Raw genomic sequence first — 21,598 nt, 5'->3', positions numbered from 1 at the left:
GCCCAAGGATCCAGAAGTGCCACGCCAAGGGGCTCACTTGAGTCTTTCATGCTAAAATGGTACCCTACTGGAGCCCCCACCTCTAGTACCGTAGATGTAATAACAATTGACTCCTATGCAGTACTTCCCATGTACCAGACACTGTTCGGAGTATTTTACTCTCGTTAACTCATTTAATTCACCTTTCAAGCCTATGAGATAGGTGCTATTTCTAGTCCCATTTTACTGATAAGAAAACTGAGGCACAGAAAAGTTAAACTGCCCAAGGTCACGCAGCTTAGCAGAATCAAGGTATAAATTCAGTTCATCTGGCTCTGGAGTTCATTTCCTTTCAAAAAAAGTATGCAAATGCATAGGTTTTATATAGGTCATCTGTTTGAATGCCAAATATTTCTATTTTAATATGCCTCAGATTTTGTAGAATTTATTTTGGTTCCCTTTTCTGAATCAATTTCTCTATTAAGTGCCTATATCACATACGTGCAATATTCCAGTTTGTCAAGATGGTAACCCATGGTAGGTTGCATTAATTGTGGAGTCTCACAAATGGCAACACAAGACTAAAATGGAATAATGTTATTCTAAATGTCATTGTACATGTCAGCTGTCTTGATGAGACCTGCATAATTTAACAGTTACCGGTACTATGGAATAATTTGTTGGATGGTATCATTTTCATTTATTTAAAATTATGATTCAGGATAATGTGTCATTTGTTTGTGTTCATGGATTGCCATTTTCCCCATGGACACCATTGAAGAAGGACGAGCTTGCTGTAGAAACCCTAGTAAGTTTTAAATGATTATCTGAAGTGTGTGTCTGCTCCCCTCTTCTCCCATGTTGGCTGAGGGGCTGACCTGTAAACACCAGTATGTTCTTTATTCTATATGTTCACAGACTTGGAGGGATTTGAATGGCTCTAGATTTAATCACAGGCTGCTGTTTCTTAATGTAGCACGTGTTCCTTTAAAAATGAAATGAGACCATGTTGCAGCTAAGTGTAAGGGATTTTTCTTGTAGGAGTTTGTTGTTGTCAGTACTAAGGCTCTCCTTTAGTATTACTTTCTCGATTTTTTGAGAAAACTAGAGGGTCACTTCTATGATTCCCCCCTTTCCTCACTCTCAACTCAGACTGCTGGGCTAGCTCAGTAGGAGAGATAATGTTTGGTAATTAACTTTTAGATAAATTGGTGCTTGAGGGAAAGGGAAAGTACCTGGAGAGCTGGAAGTCAGTCCATCAAAGCAGTCAGAGGAGACATCCCTATAATTTTGTCATTTTGCAAATGATGACAATGTTTGCTTGACAGTCTAAGAAATAGCATTCCAAGCATGCAGGCATCCAAATGAGGAGGAAGAAACCCCATGCCATTGTCAAAGTGTCTTCTCTCTGACTCAGAATGTAAGGGGCAGAGAGAACAGTGTCACCACAGCTTAACATAGACTTATACTTGCACATCTATCAGTTGTGTAACCCTCCAGAACAATCTGCAGTATAAGAAAGTCATGGCCCTGGATCTAGCCAGATTATGGAAACTACTTTCTCTGAGTAATCAGGCAACTGGCATAAGATGGAAAAAAGCATCAAGTATACAACATTGTAATGTCAGTGCTTGTACAGAATGACAAGAGGACTTCAGCTGTTTCTTACTATTTAATGCTCTATGTCAAGTTGACTTAAGTCATATTGTATGTTTGTTACTATTTTCCTCTTTAGTTTTCATTTGATTAGTTCCTTAGAATTACAGTTTATAATTATGCATGCTAAAAATGACAAGTTTTATATTCTTCTGTTGACTAAACAACTCTTGCTATACATTCCATCTTTTTTGGCTCATACTTCACTGAATTATGACAACCTTCTCAACTGTTTGAAGTGGAGTCACTGTTTTTACTACATATACTACATAAGTTGTAATTCCATTGGATATCTAAGAGACTTTGAGAACTGGAAGGAGCCTTTGAGCCAAAAACAGCTGCATTTGCAGAGTGCTTAGTCCTGTCAAGGATCCCAATAAATGTATATTGTTTCATTCTCAATAGTCTGTGAGGTGAGTGTAAATAACCCCCTTTTTTACAGTGAGGACGAATGAGGCCTGGTAAGGTTAAATACCATGAGCCAAGTCTCCCATCTGGTAGAGCTGGGAGTAAAACAGTAGCTGCCCTGACTCTAGTTAGTGTGTGCTGGGAATGAATGTCCAGGTGCTAACTCCGGGGGCTGAATGCCTTAGAAAAACGGAGGTCAGGAGAAGTTAATTCACCTAAAGTGACATCAACAAATAACTGATTTTCTGAATTGACTAAAGAAAAAAAGGAGGAAGGCCAGTTGAAGACACTGGTGTCCTTGAATGGAATTCTATCCCTTCTAGGTCTTAGACACTTCCCCATCCCCACGTCCTGTCCTTCACTGATGACCACACAAAGCACATTCTGTCAGTAAGCACTTAGGAATAACAGCTGGTTGAGATATAATTTATATATCATAATATTCATCCTTTTAAAACATACAATTCAGTGGTTTTTTTAGTATGTTCACAGAGTTGTGGGACCATCACCAACCACTGGCAACCACTGATCTGCTTTTGTCTCTATGGATTTGTCTATTCACATAAATAAATGGAATAATTCAATATGTGGCCTTTTTTGTCTGGCTTCTTTCACTTAGCATAATGCTTTCAAAGTTCATCCATGTAGTAGTATGAATCCATTGCCTTTTAATGGATGAAAAATATTCCATTGCATGAATATACTACATTTTGTGTATTCATTTATCAATCAGTGGATATTTGTGTCATTCTACTTTTTTTTAAGTATTTTATTTATTTATTCATGAGAGACACAGAGAGACAGAGACATAGGCAGAGGGAGAAGCAGTCTCCCTGCAGGGAGCCCGCCGATGTGGGACTTGATCCTAGGACCCCCGGATCATGCTCTGAGCTGAAGGCAGACACTGAACCACTGAGCCACCCACGCATCCCTATGTTATTCTACTTTTTAGTTATTGTGAATAATGCTGCTATGAACAATCATGTATAAGTTTTTGTGTGGATGTATGTTTTATTTTAAGAAATATTTATTTACTTGAGACCGATTGAGCATTTGTGTGAATGGGGGGGGGGAGAAGGAGAGGGAATCTCAAGCAGACTCTCCTGTGAATGTGAAGCCCCACACAAGGCTTGATCTCATGACTCTGAGATCATGACCTGAGCTGAAATCAAGAGTCCCTTGCTCACCCAACTGAGCTACCCAGGTGCCCTGTTGGATGTATGTTCTCATATTTAGGGGCCATGTGCTTAAGAGTGGAATTGCTGGGTCATATGGTAACTCTGTGTTTAAATTTTTTTTTTAAAAATTTAAAGATTTTATTTATCCGTTCATGAGAGACACAGAGAGAGGCAGAGACACAGGCAGAGGGAGAAGCAGGCTCCATGCAAAGAGGACCCCAGAATCACTCTCTGAGTGGAAGACAGGTGCTCAACCACTGAGCCACCCAGGTGTCCCTCTATGTTTAAATTTTTGGGAAGCTGCCAAACTGTTTTCCAAAGTGGCTGCCCTAGTTTACATTCCAACCATCACTGTTTGAGAGCTCCAGTTTTTCCACATCTTGCCCATACTTGGTATTGTCTATCTTTTCCATTATAGTCAACCTAGTGGGTTGTGAAGTGGGTGTGAAGTGATATCTCATGATGGTTTTGGTTTGTATTTCCTTAATTATTAATGATATTAAACATTTTTTCATGTGCTTATTGACTATTGTATATCATCTTTGGGCAAATAGCTATTCATATCCTTTGCCCATTTTTAATTGGGTTGAGTGTTAAGAGTTCTTTGTATACCCTGGATTGTAGACCCTTATCAGATATATAATTTGCAAATATTTCTCCCATTCTGTTGGTTACCTTTTTGCCTTTTTAAAAAATTTTTTTTATTCATGAGAGGCACAGAGAGAGAGGCAGAAACATAGGCAGAGGAAGAAGCAGACTTCCCCTGGGGAGCCTGATATGGAACTTGATCCCAGGACTCCAGGACCAGGACCTGAGCCAAAGGCAGACGCTCAACCACTGAGCCACCCAGGTGTCCCTCTTTTTGCTTTCTTGATGGTGTTCTCCAAAGCACAAAGTTTTAATATTGATGAAGTCCAATTTACCTGTTTCTTATGTCACTTACACTTTTTTGTCATACATAAGAAAACATTTCCCAATCCAGGGTCACAAAGATTTAATCCTCTTATTTCCTTCTAAGTGAAATACATAGTTTTAATTCTAAGTGAAATACATAGTTTTAATTTTTATTAATTATAGTAAGAACTAAATCTTAGGTTTATAATCCATTTTGATTTTTTAAATACACAGTAGGGGGTAATAAACATTTTTAATACAAGTTTATGGGAGTTAGTGGTTGGCAGATACTACTTTGATTATTAAATTGGTGTATATTAGAACAGTATAGCCCATTACTTAAAATTATGTTAATCTATTAATGTGATTGTGAAGAAATATTAGAATTTTGGCTTTATTTTTTAAAGATTCTATTTATTTATTCATGAGAGACACACAGTGAGAGGCAGAGACACAAGCAGAGGGAGAAGCAGGCTCCATGCAGGGGGCCTGACGTGGGACTCGATCCCGGGACCCCAGGATGAGACCCTGGGCTGAAGGCAGTGCTAAACCGCTGAGCCACCCGGGCTGCCCAGAATTTTGGCTTTAAATTTAAAATTGATTCTAGCCCTGCCTTTTCTAACTTTAATTTTCTTAAAACTAATAATAGTAAAATGTTCTATGATTTTTTGATATATATCTATTAAGCCACTATACTGGGGATGGGAAATCATTTTCTATTAAGGGACTTCTGCTAACAGAAATAAAAAAGCAATTCGTGAGCCACAGGAGTAAAACATAACTTTAATTATTATTATAAAGAAAGTAATAAGATTTAAAAAAGCCTACGAATCTGGTTCTTGCATTAGGAACAAGCAACTAAAAGTACTATGTAAACACTTAGGAATTAAGTGTTTAAGCACCCTATATAGTTCCATATGTTAGCTAACTGCTGAGAAGAGAAAAAAGATAGATAGGATTGGGAAGGAAGGATCAGGCAAAATGAATTCAGGAGAGAGAATAGTCAGGAAAGCCGCACGCAGATGGCTAGTGTGGCCTGGCAGCTCAGACGGGATGTGGGCAATGTGGCAAAAATTTTTGTGCTGTTAAAAATACAAAGGCAAATAGAATAAAAGAGGAAAGAAAGAGACTGCAGTAAACAGAAATTTATCACAGCACTGAAGAGAAAAGCAGGTTTCTGGAAGTAATAAGCATTTTGGGAGACTGGGATTAAGTCATTTAAAGGGAAAGTTTCTCTTTATTCAATCAAAAGCGTAATGACAGATACCTGTCTTGGTACTCTCACCTGGGCAGGAGGACATGCAGTTAGGAGCCCATCCAACTTCACAAGCATGTCTTTTATCTGGTCAGGGTCTCTCCTGTTTCACAGCTAGACCTAGTGCAGAAAATGGAATTTCTTCTAGTGAGTTCACAGGCGTTGTTGTTGTATATTGTTCTGTTTTTTTTTTTAAGATTTATTTATTTATTCGAGAGAGAGAGAGAGAGAGAGAGAGAGAGAGAGGCAGAGACACAGGCAGAGGGAGAAGCAGGCTCCATGCAGGAAGCCCGACGTGGGACTCGATCCCGGGTCTCCAGGATCAGGCCCTGGGCTGAAGGCGGCGCTAAAGCACTGAGCCACCCTGGCTGCCTATTATTCTGTTTTTTAAATATATCTCATGCAGCCTTAGCACACCAGGCACCTATTAGGATCATGTATAAATGACTCTTTTTTTTTCTTTCAGGGAACTCATAGCTACAATGCAGGTCAGTAGACAAAAGAATCTCGGTCTTTAAAACATTAAATATGTAATATTATTATGGCAAACTTTAGCTTAGATTATGAGCTACTAGAATTCAGTTGTACTGGATTGACATAAGCTCCAGGCTCTGTACCTTGATAAAAAGGTTTGAAGTGATTAAAACAAAATGTTGATAAATAGCCAACAATGTGAGACTCGATCAGTGTGTGACAAGTTTTTAATTTAAGAATATTACATGCTTTTGTATCAAGTCCTTCAATAATATTAATTTTCAAGAACATTAAATTCTGTCTAGTGTACTGAAGCTGGTAATTATAATGCATAAAAATAGCTGAATAACCAGGGTAGTGCCAATTACTCTGTCACTCATAAGTAATCAATTATTTTTGTGCATCTTATATATGATGGCTGCACACAAAGTGATAATGTACAGCTCATAAATGAAAAATAATTCTTCAAATGCATGGTAAGGCACACCTGAAAGCCTTAACAGATTTACTTGCAAGCTAGGTTATGTCTCTTGGAGGGGTCTAAATTGCATGGTGTGAAGGGATTTTGGTCCCGGGCTGGCCTGTGTGTCCACATTCTCATAATGTTGGACACAGAGTTTCCACATGCTTCAGATGACTCAAGTCATCTGCTGACGGCATGTCAGACATTGATGTATGGACTCTCTGATGAGTGGAGCATATGACGTGGGTGGATTGCAGTGGTGATAATGGTGTCTGTGTGGAGACTAAGTCTTTCTTCTCCAAGATTTGCCCCTAACTTCCCAGCAGCCATCCTGTGAAGATAGGAGCATCTTCTCTGAGGCCGATCACCTCTGGCTCTTCTTGGGCTGTGTTCTGGCTGACTCACCAGACCCCTTGCCTTTTGGAAGGCCTCAGCAGTGAGCCTTTCAGATGTCTCAAGGAGAGCTCCCTTCCTCAGTTATGGACTCTTCTGAGAAAGGAAGCTCAGGAAGATGTTGGTAAAATTCAGAAACAGCAAGAAAACCTCTTGATAGTCGTTGTTAGAATTAAATGAGATGTTTGACAGAGCATTTACTGTGTGTGCCGGGCACTGGTTTAATAGACACCAAATTATAATTTTTACTATGAGTGGTTATTAATGATAACTATACATTGGAACTAATTGCCTGTTCCGTACTCTAACAATCTATTTTCCCTTTATGAAAAACTGTCGTCACGAAGGAGGTAATGGAAAGATACTTTTCTTTGTAAAGGCTGTGTTTCATCTTAGATTTATATGTAATTTATTAAAGTCCCTCTAATTCAAATATATGAAAAAAAAAGTTTGGACCCAGAGGCATCTGGAAGATGCTAGGTAGGGTGTTATTTAAAGCAAATTATTGGGTTCAGTGGGTGGCATTTATTGAGCAATTGCTGAGAAGCTCTCTGAAGAGCGAACCTCAATTCTTCCCTCAGGAGTGTGTAATGTGGCACAGGACATGGGGCAGATACATTCCAGACACAAAGGATTAATTGCAAATGCAAGAGGAGGTCTAGGACAAGGAGAGTAATACCGTGGAGTAGCTAAATATTAGAATAATAGACCTACATGAGGTTAGAGAAAAATTCACAGAAGCTGAGCTATAAGCAACTTGAGAGGGAAGGGGAAGGAATGAGAGCAGATGGATCGTGAGGACTGGAAGGAGGGCTCAAGTGGACCCTTGGTGAGTGAGTGTGTGTGTGTGTGTGTGTGTGTGAGAGAGAGAGAGAGAGAGAGAGAGAGGATAAGAGGGAGGGGGCATGAGGTAATAGAAACCAAGAGAGGAGAGTATGAACTAGGGAGAAATTGGGCAGAATGGATCCTAGTGGTTTTTACTGCATACCAGGCGCCGTGCGGCCTGGCGGGATCCAGGCAGAGCCAGCCCTGCCTCCATGGCGCTTGTGTGCTAGAGGCACGTGCAGACAGGACTGAAGGCACAGATCTACCGAGTCACCTGTCATAACCTGGGGGAGCAGTGATGGTGCCCTGAACTAGGGAGTGTCGGAGTGTGCTTCGGGGGCTGCAGCAGACAAGCCCAGAACTCTCCATGGCTCTGGCTCCACACAACAAGTTTGTTTCACGCTGTGTCACAGCCCAAAATGGGTATTCCTGGTAGACAGCGTTCTAAGTGCTCATTCAGAGACCTAGGCTCCTCTATCACATGGTGCCATCATCCTCTAAGACCCAAGAGTCCACCCTGTTCAGATGGTAAATGAGGAAAGAGCCTTGGAGATGTACATCTGCTTTCTAAGTGCTAAGTGGTACAAGTCACATCAGCTTATATTCCATGGGCAAAACTAACCATATGTTCTCTTCCCCATGCCAGACACTAGGGGCTTAGAAAATATACTTTCTGTCTGGACAGCTGTTTCCTTGTGACAATTCCATGCTATAGAAAAGGAGGACAAATCTTAGGTGGTAGACCATGGTCTCTGCTACAGTTGGGTTGGTGAGACGTGAATGAAATAAAGAATAGCCCAGGAGCTGGTATCAACAGATGAATTAATCAAGCTTCTGTGGTTGATAGGTATGATATCTGAGGGACAGATAGAGTTGTGAATGCCTCCCAGGCTTTTGACATGGCAAAGTTAATAATCTCTCTATTTATGGAGATAAGGAACAGAGGAGAGGGAGACAGTTTGTGGAGGAGGGAGGAAAGAATAGGAGTTTGATTTTAGATATGGAGAGTTTCAGGCACCCCAGGGGGATAGCCAAGTGAAGATGACCAATTGTGGATTATGTGGATTACGTGGGTCTGGAGTTTAGGGAGAGGTCTAGGCTGGAGAAGGGAAGTGGGAGTCATCATACCATAGATGGTCCATGTCATGGAGGGGAAAGAGCATTCTGTTGTCTCTGTCTGGGCGAGAGGCAGTGGCCTCCTGCTAAGGGAAGGGATATGGAAAGTTGTGGGAGAGAATAAAGGGGAGCCAGCCACGAGACCACATCCAGTTGCAGTTAAGGGGCTGGGAGGATAGTGCTGCACTTGGTAAAAATGGGGAAGTTGGAATGGGGTGTTGATTTAGAAGACAGGACAACAGCTCAGTTTCTATGGTAAAGTTATAGACATTGATTAATATTGATAAAACACAGCATTAAATAAAGGACTTGGGAGATAATCTCTCTTATTCTAAGTCTTTGAAACCTTAGGGGACACAGAAGAGGAAAGTTCAAGGTGTTCTTATCCTATGGGATAGTAAACCGTGTGCTTACATAGAGTGCCATAGACACTATGCATTAGAAGGCCTCCAGAGGCCTGGAGAGGGAGTCTTTGTGGATCCTCAGAATGAGCAGAGGAAGAAAAAGAGGAGTGAGCGTAGGATCTGGAGAAGAGAAAAACACAAAAGAGGATGGGGTCAAGAAAGGAGAGAATAGCAGGCTGAATAGCAGGAAGCATTTGTATGGGGGACATGCTAATGTGTCAATAAGCATGTTTGTGTAATCTTCCTCATAATGTACATTTCAAAATAGTATCAGTAAAATGACAGTTCTCATTTATGCAGCTTGTATTTGTATGAATGTGGGTATTGCATCCACTAATGTGTGATTTGTTTCAGAAGAGAATTAAAATAGCATTAAAGTCTTATTTCATGAGAGAGTTGAAGGCTGATATGAGAAACTATGAACACAAGTTTGCAATCTATTAAGAATAAAGGACATAACATACCTTAAATAGTCCAGGGCCGTTATGAGATTTAGTTTAAAAGGGAGTTGTCCTGCAGCTGCAGAGCAAGGAGGGACCAGAAGATCCAGTGCACTTGTAGCCAACAGATGTCAGTGTTGTGATGCGATGCAGGGTTTTTGGAGTCTTCTCTCCTGAAATACTTAAGGTTTTGATTTAGTGTATGAATATTGTCAGCTTCTCCCCCTTAAAAAAATGCAATGAAAACTTTTCTATCTATGGAGAACTGCTTGTACACCTGTTTATCTGACCATGAGAATGAACAAGGGCTGATGTCATTTCAATGTAACTGCAACAAACTGTAAGATGATAGCACTGGGGTGCTATCTGATAATGAATGTCTTAGAATAGACAGGGAAATAGTCAATGGTAAGGAATACATTGGCTAAATGTTAGCACATATCTTTATTTTGACACAGTGGCTGGCTCTAAAGGGGGCCACATTAATTCTTTCATCAGGCTCCATTGTAGCCTCTGAAACATTATGTTCATTTAAAAGATGCAACAGCTGTATAGTATGCTTAGTACTTCTTATGGCATGTTTAGGTGTCATGGAGGCTAGGGCCTAGTGGTTTTGAGGGGTGTCAGCAACCCTGAGAGGACGGAGTGGGGTAAACAGTCAATTCCTGCTTTTTCTTTGGAGAGCCTGCTGTGGTGACCAAAAGCACTTGCTGTTCGAGGCTGAAAAGATGTGTGTCTCACCAGCCTGCTGGTTTTTAGACCACTACCCAAAGTGGTAGCTTGGATATCAAACTTTTAGATTGAATGGGATGAGCTTGCAGACTGAATTCTTTGGGGCCTACTCTGACTTCTTTTTTCTCTGTGGTTGGGGCTGACAATGTAAGCACCTGTCTGGTGAAAGTGCAGATAACAGGGAATGACATAGGGGTCAAGGTCAAGGAGAGAGAAGCTGTACTTCCAACACTGCAGCTGGCTGGCCATCCTGTATTCTCAAGTCTATTAGGGAATTTGATCCTCTTTGTTGCCTGGCTTCCCAGATATGACCAACTGGTCTTTTGAACAACATTGTATCTGAAACAAAAGAAACCTTGACTGTTGTACTGGAGAAAATAATCCTGATTTCCAGGACTCAGTTTATCTAGTTACAGTGTAGGGATGATACTGAATTCTCAGCAGTTGGAAAATGTGACATTGTAGTTTATAATAATAAATATAGTATATTTGGTCTTTTTTTAAATAGGTCTTTTTTTTTTTTTAAGATTTTATTTATTTATTCATGAGAGACAGAGAGGGGCAGAGACACAGGCAGAGGGAGAAGCAGGCTCCCTGGGTGGGGAGTTGGATGTGGGACTCGGGACTCCATGCAGGACTGGATCCCTAGACCCAAGTTCATGCCTTGAGCTGAAGGCAGACTTTCAAATGCTGAGCTACCCAGGCATCCCTTTTGGAAAGCTTCTAAGATTGGGGTTGCCAGGGCAGCTAACTGTGTGATTAGCTGGTTGGAACTTCCTGTTCCTCTTGGCCTCTGGGGAAGGGAAGGTTGCTGGAGATTGAGTTCTATTAGTGAGAATATGTAATGAAGCCTCCATAAAAACCAAAAGGAGAGGTTCAGGGAGCTCCTAGGTTGCTGAACTTGGGGAGATTGAGGATGGTGGCATGCTTGGAGAGGGCATGGAAGCTCTGTGCCTTTCCCCCATACCTTGCCCCAGGCATCTCTTCCATCTGGCTGTTCCTGAGTTTTATCCTTTTATAGTAAGTTGGTAATCTAGTGAGTAAATAGGTTTCCTGAGTTCTGTGAGCCACTCTAGAAAATTAATCAAACTTAAGGCAGGGTCTTGGGAACCTCAGATTTATAGCCAGTTGGTCAGAAGTACAGTGACAATCTGAATTTGTGATTTGGGTCTGAAATACAAGGAGGGGGTTGTGGGAACCACCAATCTGTAGTGGGTTGGTCAGAAACCAGATGACAACCTGGGCTTGCTACTGGTGTGTGAAGTTGGGAGAGGGGTGTCTTATGTCCAAAATCTGTGGAATCTGGTGCTATCTAGGCATAGATAGTGCTGGAATTGAGTTGAATTCATGGACATCCAGTTGGTGTCCCAAGAATTGCTTGGTGATGTGGAGGACCCCTCCCCTACCGGGCCCCTCACCACATTGTATTTGGGTTCAAAAACCTGAAAGAGAAAGATTTGCATATGGGAGTGACCTAACCATGATGACTATAAAATTGCTTCAATTAGTAGGAGGATTCAAACTTAAGAGTGTAAGGAAACTGATTCCATTAGCACACAAGATGGATGCTAATGACATCATAGTGCCTTCTGAGATAATTGGATATGGCACCTTTTCAGTGTATCATCCTTACTGTTCATGGCTGAAGCTAATTAGAAACCAGAAATATGGCAGCTGGATGCTGAAGATAGATCTTTAATTTATAATTGCACATATTTGGCATGAGGAGGTGTGCTCAGATAATACTAGGAAGGCTAGTGGCTCACCATAAGTTGTGGAAGAAGTGCCCAAATGCTGATTATGACTCAGAAAGCCAAAACCAGGGGACACAAAGTCAAGAGAGCTCAGATTGGATCCCAAGGGTCAAAGGCCAGCTGTGAGTGGCAAAGTTATCAAATTTGCCCTATTCCCTTTTGAGCATAGCTAGCAACTGGGATAGGGTTGTCTTTTGAAGAAGATGTGGAGGAATCAAGGTCTGCATATCATGAAAATGGGAGGTAGATTGGGAAAAGAACTAATAACCTTTTTGCTCTTGGGTTTTTAAGTGTCATAGGCAGGTTTGCATCACAGTTGGTGGTTGCATGGCTGCCTGAGCACCAGTCAATGAATTGAACTTGTAAATGTTTTGTTGATCTAAACGATGGATTATTGTTTGGTTGAAAAGTGGTGGTGGTGGTGGTGGTGGTGGTGGTGGTGGTGTGTGTGTGTGTGGCAGAGGTGGCCAGGAATTCCAGCTGAAGGGAATAGAGTAAAGGGGGGGCTTCTGAAAGTGATCTGTGTGAGAGAAGGCAGAGGGCAGGTTGTCTAGCCTGGCAAGGTACATGAAAGGACATAACAGAAGACAACATTCAAGAGGTACTTTGGGTTCAGATATCAGCCTTAAAATTTATGCTAGGGAATCTAGGCTTGGCCACAGGTGGTGGGAAGTCATTTCCAGCTGGGGAATGATGATAGGTCTTTGGAGAAAGGTAATCTGGGCTATAGAGGCCTGATTCCAAGGAGAGGGGAGGGCTCCTGTTTGAAAGGAGCAGGTCATGTAAGCGATAATGCAACGGCCAAAACTTGAGCAGTGGCAACTAGATAGCAAAGAACAGTGAGACATGACTTTAGGGTAAAATTAGGTTGGATTAAGAAGTTTAAAAACCCTAAGCACTGACAAGCTAATGACATCCCTCCTGGCCCTCATACATTATTTACAATAAAAACAGCACTGAATTGTAAAATAAACATAAAATCCAATAAATTTCTGATTTTGCCTATAATAATACTTTGATTTTTTTAATACTTTGATATTTTTATAAAAAGATCAAATATCCACTCCTTTCAATTTTTTAAAAAATATTTATTTGAGAGAGAGCATAAGCAGGGGTGGGGGGAGAGGCAGAGGCAGAGGGAGAAGCAGACTCTCTGCTGAGCATGGAGTCCCATGTGGGGCTCCTTCCCAGGACTCTGAGATCATGACCTGAGCCAAAGGCAGATGCTTAACTGGCTGAGCCGCCCAGGAGTGGTTCAAATTTTGTTTTCATGCTATGGGAGACTTTGCTTCATTGTTATCCTAAGAAGGTACTTAATATTCCTGTAGGGTTATCTAGTCATGGAGAAAGTGGATAGTATTTGGAAACCGATTGGAAATAGGAGATAATAGAAATAGAGTGGAGTTTCTGGCTTTGTCAATAGGGAGGAGAGAGAAGCCATTCACAAAAGACATAGGGTGGGTCCTGGGTGTATAGCACTGGTAAGGTGCTAGAGGGAGAACAAAGCATTAAGACCTTGCCCCCCAATCTTGCTGAACATAAGAGCCATTCAAGTTGCTGACACAGTCAATTATAAAATTTATTGACTCATAATATTACAAAAAATTCACTCCCTTTTATTTTTACCTTCAAAGTTGCATTTTTTAAAGGATTTTACTTATTTATTCATGTGAGACACACGGAGAGAGGCAGAGATATAGACAGAGGGAGAAGCAGGCTCACTGGGGGAGCCCGAGGTGGTACTCAATCCCAGGACCCTGGGATCACGACCTGAGCCAAAAGCAGATATTCAACCACTGAGCCACCCAGGTGTCCCTAAAGTTGCATTCTTTTAAAATCCAGAATATATAAAGAACTCAATGAAAAATAACCCAATTGAAAAATAGGCAAAATGCTTGAATAAACATTTCTCCAAAGATGACATATAGATGGCCAACATGCATGAAAAGATGCACTAATCAGAAAAGAAATACAAATACCATGATGAGATATCACCTCATACTCATTAGTATGGTTACTCTCAAAAATCCAGAAAATAACAAGTTTTGGTGAACATGTGCACTGTTGGTGGAATTGTAAAATGGTGCAATCACTATGGAAAACAGTAACAGTTCCTCAAAAAATTTAGTATGGAACAACCACAAGATCCAGCAATCTCACTTTTGTGTATTTATCCAAAAGAATTTAAAGAAGAAAAAAAAAGAATTTAAGGCATAGGATCTCAGAGATATGTGTTTGCATGCCCATGTTTATAGAGGCATTGTACATAATGGCCAAGAGGTAGAAGCAATCCAAGTGTTCATCCGTGGATGAATGGATAAAGAAAAAAAAATATATATAGAATGGAATATTATTCAGCCTTAAAAAGGAACAACATGGATGAAACTTGAGGACATTATGCTTTGTGAAATAAACCAGTCACAAAAAACCAAATACTTTGTGATTTCACTTATGATGTATCTAAGGTAGTCAAACTCATAGAAAAAGTAGAATGGTGGTTGCCAGGGACTGCGGAGGAGGGAAATGGGGAGTTGTTTTTTAATGGGTATAGAGTTCTAGTTTTGAAAGATGAAAAGTTCTGGATATCTGTTGCATAAAAGTGTGAATATGGTTAACACCTCTTACCTGTTGCACACTTAAAAATGGTTAAAATGGTAAATTTTATGTTACATTTTTTTTCAAAGACTTTGTTTACTTATTCATGAGAGACACACAGAGAGAGGCAGAAACATAAGCAGAGGGAGAAGCAGGCTCCCTGCAAGGAGCCTGATGCGGAACTTGATCCCGGATCCCAGGATCACGCCCTGAGCTGAAGGCAGATGCTGAACCACTGAGCCTCCCATGCGTCCCATGTTACATATTTTTTTACCACAATTTCTTAAAGTTACAACTTTTTGCCTTTTCTGTTATTACATACCTAAACCATCTCTTCTAAAGTTCTAAAAAAATTAAGCTACCAACAAAACATGGAAACACAATCTGTTACTATTTAGAGATACCCTGAATTCAATTTAATCAAAGAGATTAGTTTGTGTCCTAGGACTGTGGGAGCATGGGCATAGAGAGAAAGGGAGAGAGCAAAGTAACTTTTTAGTACAGAGCATGAAGAGATTTCCAGGAATAAGTCATTTAGTGGGCAACAAGAGGTCCCACTCATGTCATCACAAGGATGGGTGTTCCCTTGTCTTGGCATGGCCTTCATTCTACAGTTCCTCCTGTTAGGTTTGTGGGTCCCATCTGTGTGCAGTCGTGGTCTGTACCCTGATGGTGATAAAATAGTGGGAATAATGATATGTACTAGAATAATAGGTAATATTTATCGAGTGTTTTCTCTGTATAAGATTTTGTGTCCAGTCTTTTTCTTTTTTTTAAGATTTTATTTGAGAAAGCAGGAGCAGGAGGAGGGGCAGAGACTGAGGAAGAAGAAGGATCCCTGCTCAGCAGGGAGCCCCATGATGTGGGGCTCAATCCCAGGATTCTGGGACCATGAACTGAGCCAAAGGCAGATGTTAAACGACTGAGCCACCCAGGCGCCCTAAGATTCTGTGTCCAGTCTTTATATGCATTTATGAACTCATTTCATTGTCACGATGACCCTTTCGGTAAGTATTAGTTTTTGGTCCATTTCTCAGTGGAGGAACCTAAGTCATGGAGAACTTAAGCACACATAAATCATAAATAATGAAACTTGGATTTGAGACCCAGATAACTGAATTTTAGAGCCTGAGGCCTTAACTACCATTCTACTTGTGGCAGTAGATATGAAGGGCTTAGTAGAATTGGGGCATGTAGAAATGTATAAATGGCAAAAATAAAAAGCAAATATTTAGAGTATTGAATCATATCTGACTTAAGGATAGTTTTCCTCTATGACTAAAAAATTTGTATCAGTATGGAACCATTTGTAATAATTACAAGAATAGTTCTATTAAAATGCTAATAGTATTTGTTTATATGAGGGACATAAAATGCCTGTTAAAGAGGAAGATATTACTTTAGTACGCTGATAGTAATACATGCCTTTTTAAATTGACAATTTATTAAGATAATGGTAGATTCACACACAGTTGCAAGAAATAATGCAGAGTGTGTACACCTGGGTGGCTCAGCTGGTTAAGGGTCTGCCTTCAGCACAGGTCATGCTTCTCTTTCTGCCCCTCCCCACAATGGGTACACACTCTCCTTTCTCTCAAGTAAATAAATAAAATCTTAAAAAGAAAAAAAAGGAAGAACGCAGAGAAATCCCATATACCATTTACTCACTTTCCTCCAATGGTAGCATCTTATAAAAATATAGTACAATATCACAACCTAGATATTGACATTGGTGTAATTCACTCTTCTCATTCAGATTGTCCCCATTTTATTTGTACTTGTGTGTGTGTGTGTGTGTGTGTGTGTTTGGTTCTAAACAGTTTTATCACATGTGTAGGTTTGTATATTTACCACTACAATCAAGACCCTGAACACTTCCATCATGAGGATCCTTATGTGTCCCTTTCATAAGCACACCTTTCTTGCCCCCTCCTGCCACACCTTCTGTCCCTGATCTGTTTCCCATTTCTATAATTTTCTCATTTTATGAATGACAAATGGAATCACATAGTTTGTAGCCTTTTGGGACTGGATCTTTCACCCAGTATAATTCCCTTGAGATTCTTCCAAATAGTTTCATGTATCAATGATTCATCCCTTTGTATTGTTGAGTCGTATTCTATGGTATGGATGTACTATTGCTTGTTTAACCTACTTGTTGAAGAACATCAGGGCTGTCTCGGTTAGTGACTATTACAAATTCAGGTGCTATGATTATTTCTGTACATGCTTCTGTGTGAATTTAAGTTTTCCATTTCTCTGGCATAAACACCCAAGAGACAGTTATGATGTCACTGATAGTGGTGTGTTTTATGAGACTACTTGTATTAATTTTCTGTGGTGGCTGCAAACTTAGTGGCCTAAAATTTATTCAGATGTCTGAAATGAGGAGCACCTGGGTGGCTCAGTGGTTGAGCGTCTGCCTTTGGCTCAGGTCATGATCCCGGGGTCCTGAGATTGAGTCCTGAATCAGGTTCCTTGCAGGGAGCCTGCTTCTCCCTCTGCCTATGTCTCTGCTTCTCTCTCTGTCTGTGTCTCTCATGAATAAATAAATAGAATCTTAAAAAAATAAAAAGAAGTGTAAAATGAGTCTTACTCAATTGAAAGGGCAGATTCCTCCTGGATTTTCCAGAGGAGAATCTATTCCTTGCCTCCACCAGTTCCTCCATGTTTACAGCCAGCTTTGTAGCACCTTATCTTCTCTCTGATACCTGTCTTCATCTTCTAAGAAGACTGGTGATATTACATTTACACCCACAGATAATCCAGGATAGTCTCACCTCAAGATTTTGATCTAATCACATCTGAAAAGTCTCTTTTGCTGTGTAAGGTGATGTTTTCAAGGTTCTGACGATTGGGCCATGGACACCTTTTGGGGCCATCAGTTAGCCAGCCATGCTGCCGAAATATCTTCCACAATGACTGTTGTTTTGCCTTCCCACCAGTAATGTAGGAGTGATTCATTTTTCTGCATCCTTATCAGCATTTGATGTTGCCAGTATTTTTCATTTTAGCCATTCTGATAAGTGCATAGTGATATTTCATTGTGGTTGGTTTTCATTTTTCTTTCCTTGATGGCTAATGATGTTGAACACCTATTCATGTACTTATTTGCCACCTGTATAGCCTTTTCATTCAAATATCTGTTCATATCTTTTGCCCATTTTTCTAATGGATCGTTCACTTTTTTTAACTGTTGAAATCAGAGAATTCTTTATAGCTTTTTGATCTTAGTCTTTTGTCAGACATGTGGTTTGTAAATACTTTTCCTGTTTGTAGCTTGCTTTTCATCCTCTTCACACAGTCTTTTATAAGACAAAAGCCCTCAATCTGATCAGGTCCAATTTATTGAGTTTTCCTTTTATGGATTATGCTTTTTGTGTCAAGTATAAGAACTTTTTGCCTATCCTGAGACCCAAAGTTTTCCCTTATTTTCTTGTTTCTAAAAGTTTTAAAGCTTTATGTTTTAGATTTAAATCCAAGATCCCTTTTGAGTTAATTTGTTTAGAAGGAGTAAATGCTTTCAATGGAAAAAAATTGGATGGTATGAGCTGATTTTAGAGTCTTTTGGCTCCTGAAGATTATATTCATGGTGTCACTTGTTTAGTAAGACTGTCAGTTGGTGCCAAAATAGACATCTTCTTTGCAGATAAACTGTGTGGGTTTTAATAGCAAAGTAAAATGTTTCTGATTCCCTTGGGCATAGTCCTGGACTCTTTTTCATGTTAACATCAGAAGAAAAAAAAAAAAAAAAGGAAGAAGAACCTAACTTAAATTAAAAAAAAAAGACATTAACTCAGAATAGAATTAAATTGGGGCTTCAAGAAAAAAAAATACCTGACTTTATGTTCTTTTCTGAAGAAAAATAATGAAAAAAGATTCTATGACATCTTTCTTGCTCAATTTATTTGTTGTGGGCTTGAGTAATTTTAACTGATGCCTTATTTGAAAAGAGCTCTGTGAACTGGTTTAATGTTCTCAGTACTGGTTGTTTCATTACCTATCCTAGTTTCAGAAGCATGAAGTGACTTTTTTAGTATTAAGCATCTAATTAAGTTCCACATTATATTTTTGGACTATAACTGGAGGGTATTGCTGAGGCAAGTCAGAGTGAATTTTGGAAAGGAATTAAGGGAGAGATTTGTAGAAGGTAAAACTCAACATTTTGAAGGATATGACAAAAACATAAGGATTATGAGTATTATTGCTGACTATTAATAAGAGACCCGTGGAGGGTTTTTCCCTCTACCCTCAGTTATATTATAAAGAAGAAAATATAAACTTGTATCTTCCTCTGAAATATTCAGAAGTGTTCACTCTCATCAGTTTAGATAAATTTTTATTCTAGTAATTTTATATTACAAATTTCATGATGGATTTCATACTCTGCATACGAAAGGAACAAATTCAATAGAATATAATGTATGTACTTTGAGTTTCCAAAAGTCAGTATGGAAAGTGAAGTGGCTTTTGTAATAAATATAGCAATTGGATTGGTAGAGATAATTATGGAGTATGTCTATCCCTGCCCCTTGAAGATTGATTCCATTGAAATCGATGAAATTACATGCATGGATCAAAGATAGGATGTTGATTAATTTTCACATGCCAACTTAAATCAGCCCACGAACTAGTTGCTACATGTGCTAGAAGAGTAACTTTAAAATATATAATCAGATCTTTATATGCTTTTGCAAAAATTATTAGTTTTAAAGACTATATCTTATAAATGTTATTTTGTTGTCAAAAATACGATAAAACAATATGAATGTTATTGCTGCACATGTATCTTGGAAATGATGAATGCATAATTTCAAGGACCCTTTGGTGATGTATCTAGTCTCCACAATTGTAGCTTGATTGTAGATCATCAAATGAAGGGAATAAGTCTCCAAAAATAAAGATGGCAGTATTATAATTAGTTTTTCTTCTTTTGAAGCAAAGAAGTGCATATTCTTTTTTTTTAGCTAGGGGTGGGGGTGGTGGGAGGGTCATAAAGAATGGGGAAGAGAGAATCTTTAAGCAGGCTCCATGCCCAGCAAGAACCTGACTCAGGGCTCCATCACACAACCCTAAGGTCATGACCTGAGCCAAAATCAAGAGTCAGTTGCCCAACCAACTGAGGCACCTAGGTGCCCCCAGAAGTGAATATTCTAATGGAAGGTGGAAAACTCAGGTCTTCTTGGGCTAACAGCATAGTTTTCTCCATCTACTTGGACTCAACATGTATGCTTGTTCTTCTTTCTCAGCATCTGAGTGGCCATGGACATGTCACATGACATGCATGTCCCTCCCTCATGTGACAGCTCCCTAAAGCTGTGTGACCAGATCACAGCTTCTAAAATATCCTATTTAAGACTTAGGTCTAGAATTAAAGAGGCTCAGTGTAAAAATATCATGTGTCAGGATAATTACTTGACCAGCTCCCTGCTTTTTGTCTTTTTGAATTACTTGATCATGTTTTCTGACCTTGCCTCATTCTCTTTGGCTTATGGACAATTCTCTGATAGCTATACCCTTATTTAATTTTTGTATAGCTTATGCAAACATTGGTATGAGTGAAGTGGGGCTTCATTCCTCCCCAATGACAAATGCTCACTTTTTCCTGCAAGGGCCCCTCCTGTAGCCCGTACACTTTCATGGCTTTATTTGGCCATATGGTTGAGGACTGAGTTTGCCTTCCCCAGTCCCTCCATGCAGAAGTAATAGTTCCTTTCTGTGAATTTCCTCAGCACTCTGTCTGATTCTTAGAGAATTTCTAACTCTTTACCTTAAAATAATTACCTGTGCACCAGTCATATCTCTCAATTGACTGGGAGCCTCTGGAGGGTTCAGGTTGTGTCATAGACACTTTCATTTTTGTGGTTTCACATGGCATCTGGTCAGGGCCTGGAGCAGACCCAGCACAGGATAACAGCAGACAGGTAGTGTCAAAGTTTTCCTATGTAATCTGAAGTCAGAATGAAGCATATCATGATATTTAGCTAAGTCATATATGTTGTAACATTTAATGACAAAGATTTGTTGATCTGGATTATAGCTTTCAGATTAGTGGGTTCGGTGTCCCTATGACCAAATTTTCCACATTGTATCTTCAAAAGGAGAAAGTGGCTAACTCTTCTCTTTGTGTTCCTTGTTTTTATCTCCTAGGACATGAAGCATGCTTATGCATGCACTTCTTGCTAATCACTACTTTGTGACTAATCATCAGGGGCCTTAAATTTAGGAGAAAATATGTAAAATTCATGACCTGAATTTGTTTTTAGGGAGCTACTGAAGTATTTTCCTGAAAAAAAGAAAATCACAGTCCTAATCTTTTTATTATTAATATTAGGTTATCCTTAAAATCAGCATGTTATACAGTGAGCATGAAGAAACAACATAGATATTTCTATAGAGGTATTATCTTACATAAATGAATGCCTCTAGTTTTCATGTAGGAGTACTGTATATATGCAAAGTACAATTATTATTATGTTTTTAATTATTATTAAAAGTGGGTCTATAAAGCCAGGAAGATATATGTTTTCCAAGAAAACAGGAAACAAATTTGGTTTTACTAGTCATACCTTGTGGAAAGTCATTAATTTTCTTCCGAGAATAAAAGAGAATTGCAAGTGGGTGTTTAAAAAATGCATTAAAATGGCAATGTGCACATAATTTAAATGAGCCAAGAGATGCTAATTATTCTGGCATGTGTTCAGTTACTTTTGTACTATTTCTTCTCTAAAGTAAATAAGAGAAATCCTCTTAATTGTCAAAAATAGCTTTTAGTAAAGGTTGCTTTTTAAATTTTTTCCTGTTCTTTTTGTACAGTTTGCATATTTAAGAGCTAGTCACAAAGTGTGATTATTTAGAATTTTTTAAAAAAAGAATGTACTATTACTTATATTTTTTCAGCTCTTAAAATCAAATTAAAGAGCTAATTAAGCTATTCATTTACTAGAGCGGAAAATAATTATGCAATGTGTATCTGGAGGAATAAACGGCCTCATGTGCATCCAAATGAGGTAAAAGTGGGTTGAGACATAG

The 21,598-nt window shown here is 39.4% G+C and overlaps 1 protein-coding gene across 2 annotated transcripts in view; it reads left to right on the top strand.

Moving 5' to 3' along the window:
* Positions 1 to 21,598, top strand: part of ZNF800 (zinc finger protein 800) — a 146,682-nt gene that overhangs the window by 5,707 nt on the left and 119,377 nt on the right. The window lies entirely within an intron of this gene.

This window comes from Canis lupus, chromosome 18, assembly GCF_048164855.1.
Source record: "Canis lupus baileyi chromosome 18, mCanLup2.hap1, whole genome shotgun sequence".
In the NCBI taxonomy this organism is placed as follows: Eukaryota; Metazoa; Chordata; class Mammalia; order Carnivora; family Canidae; genus Canis; species Canis lupus.
This window is presented reverse-complemented; position numbering and strand designations above follow the sequence as displayed.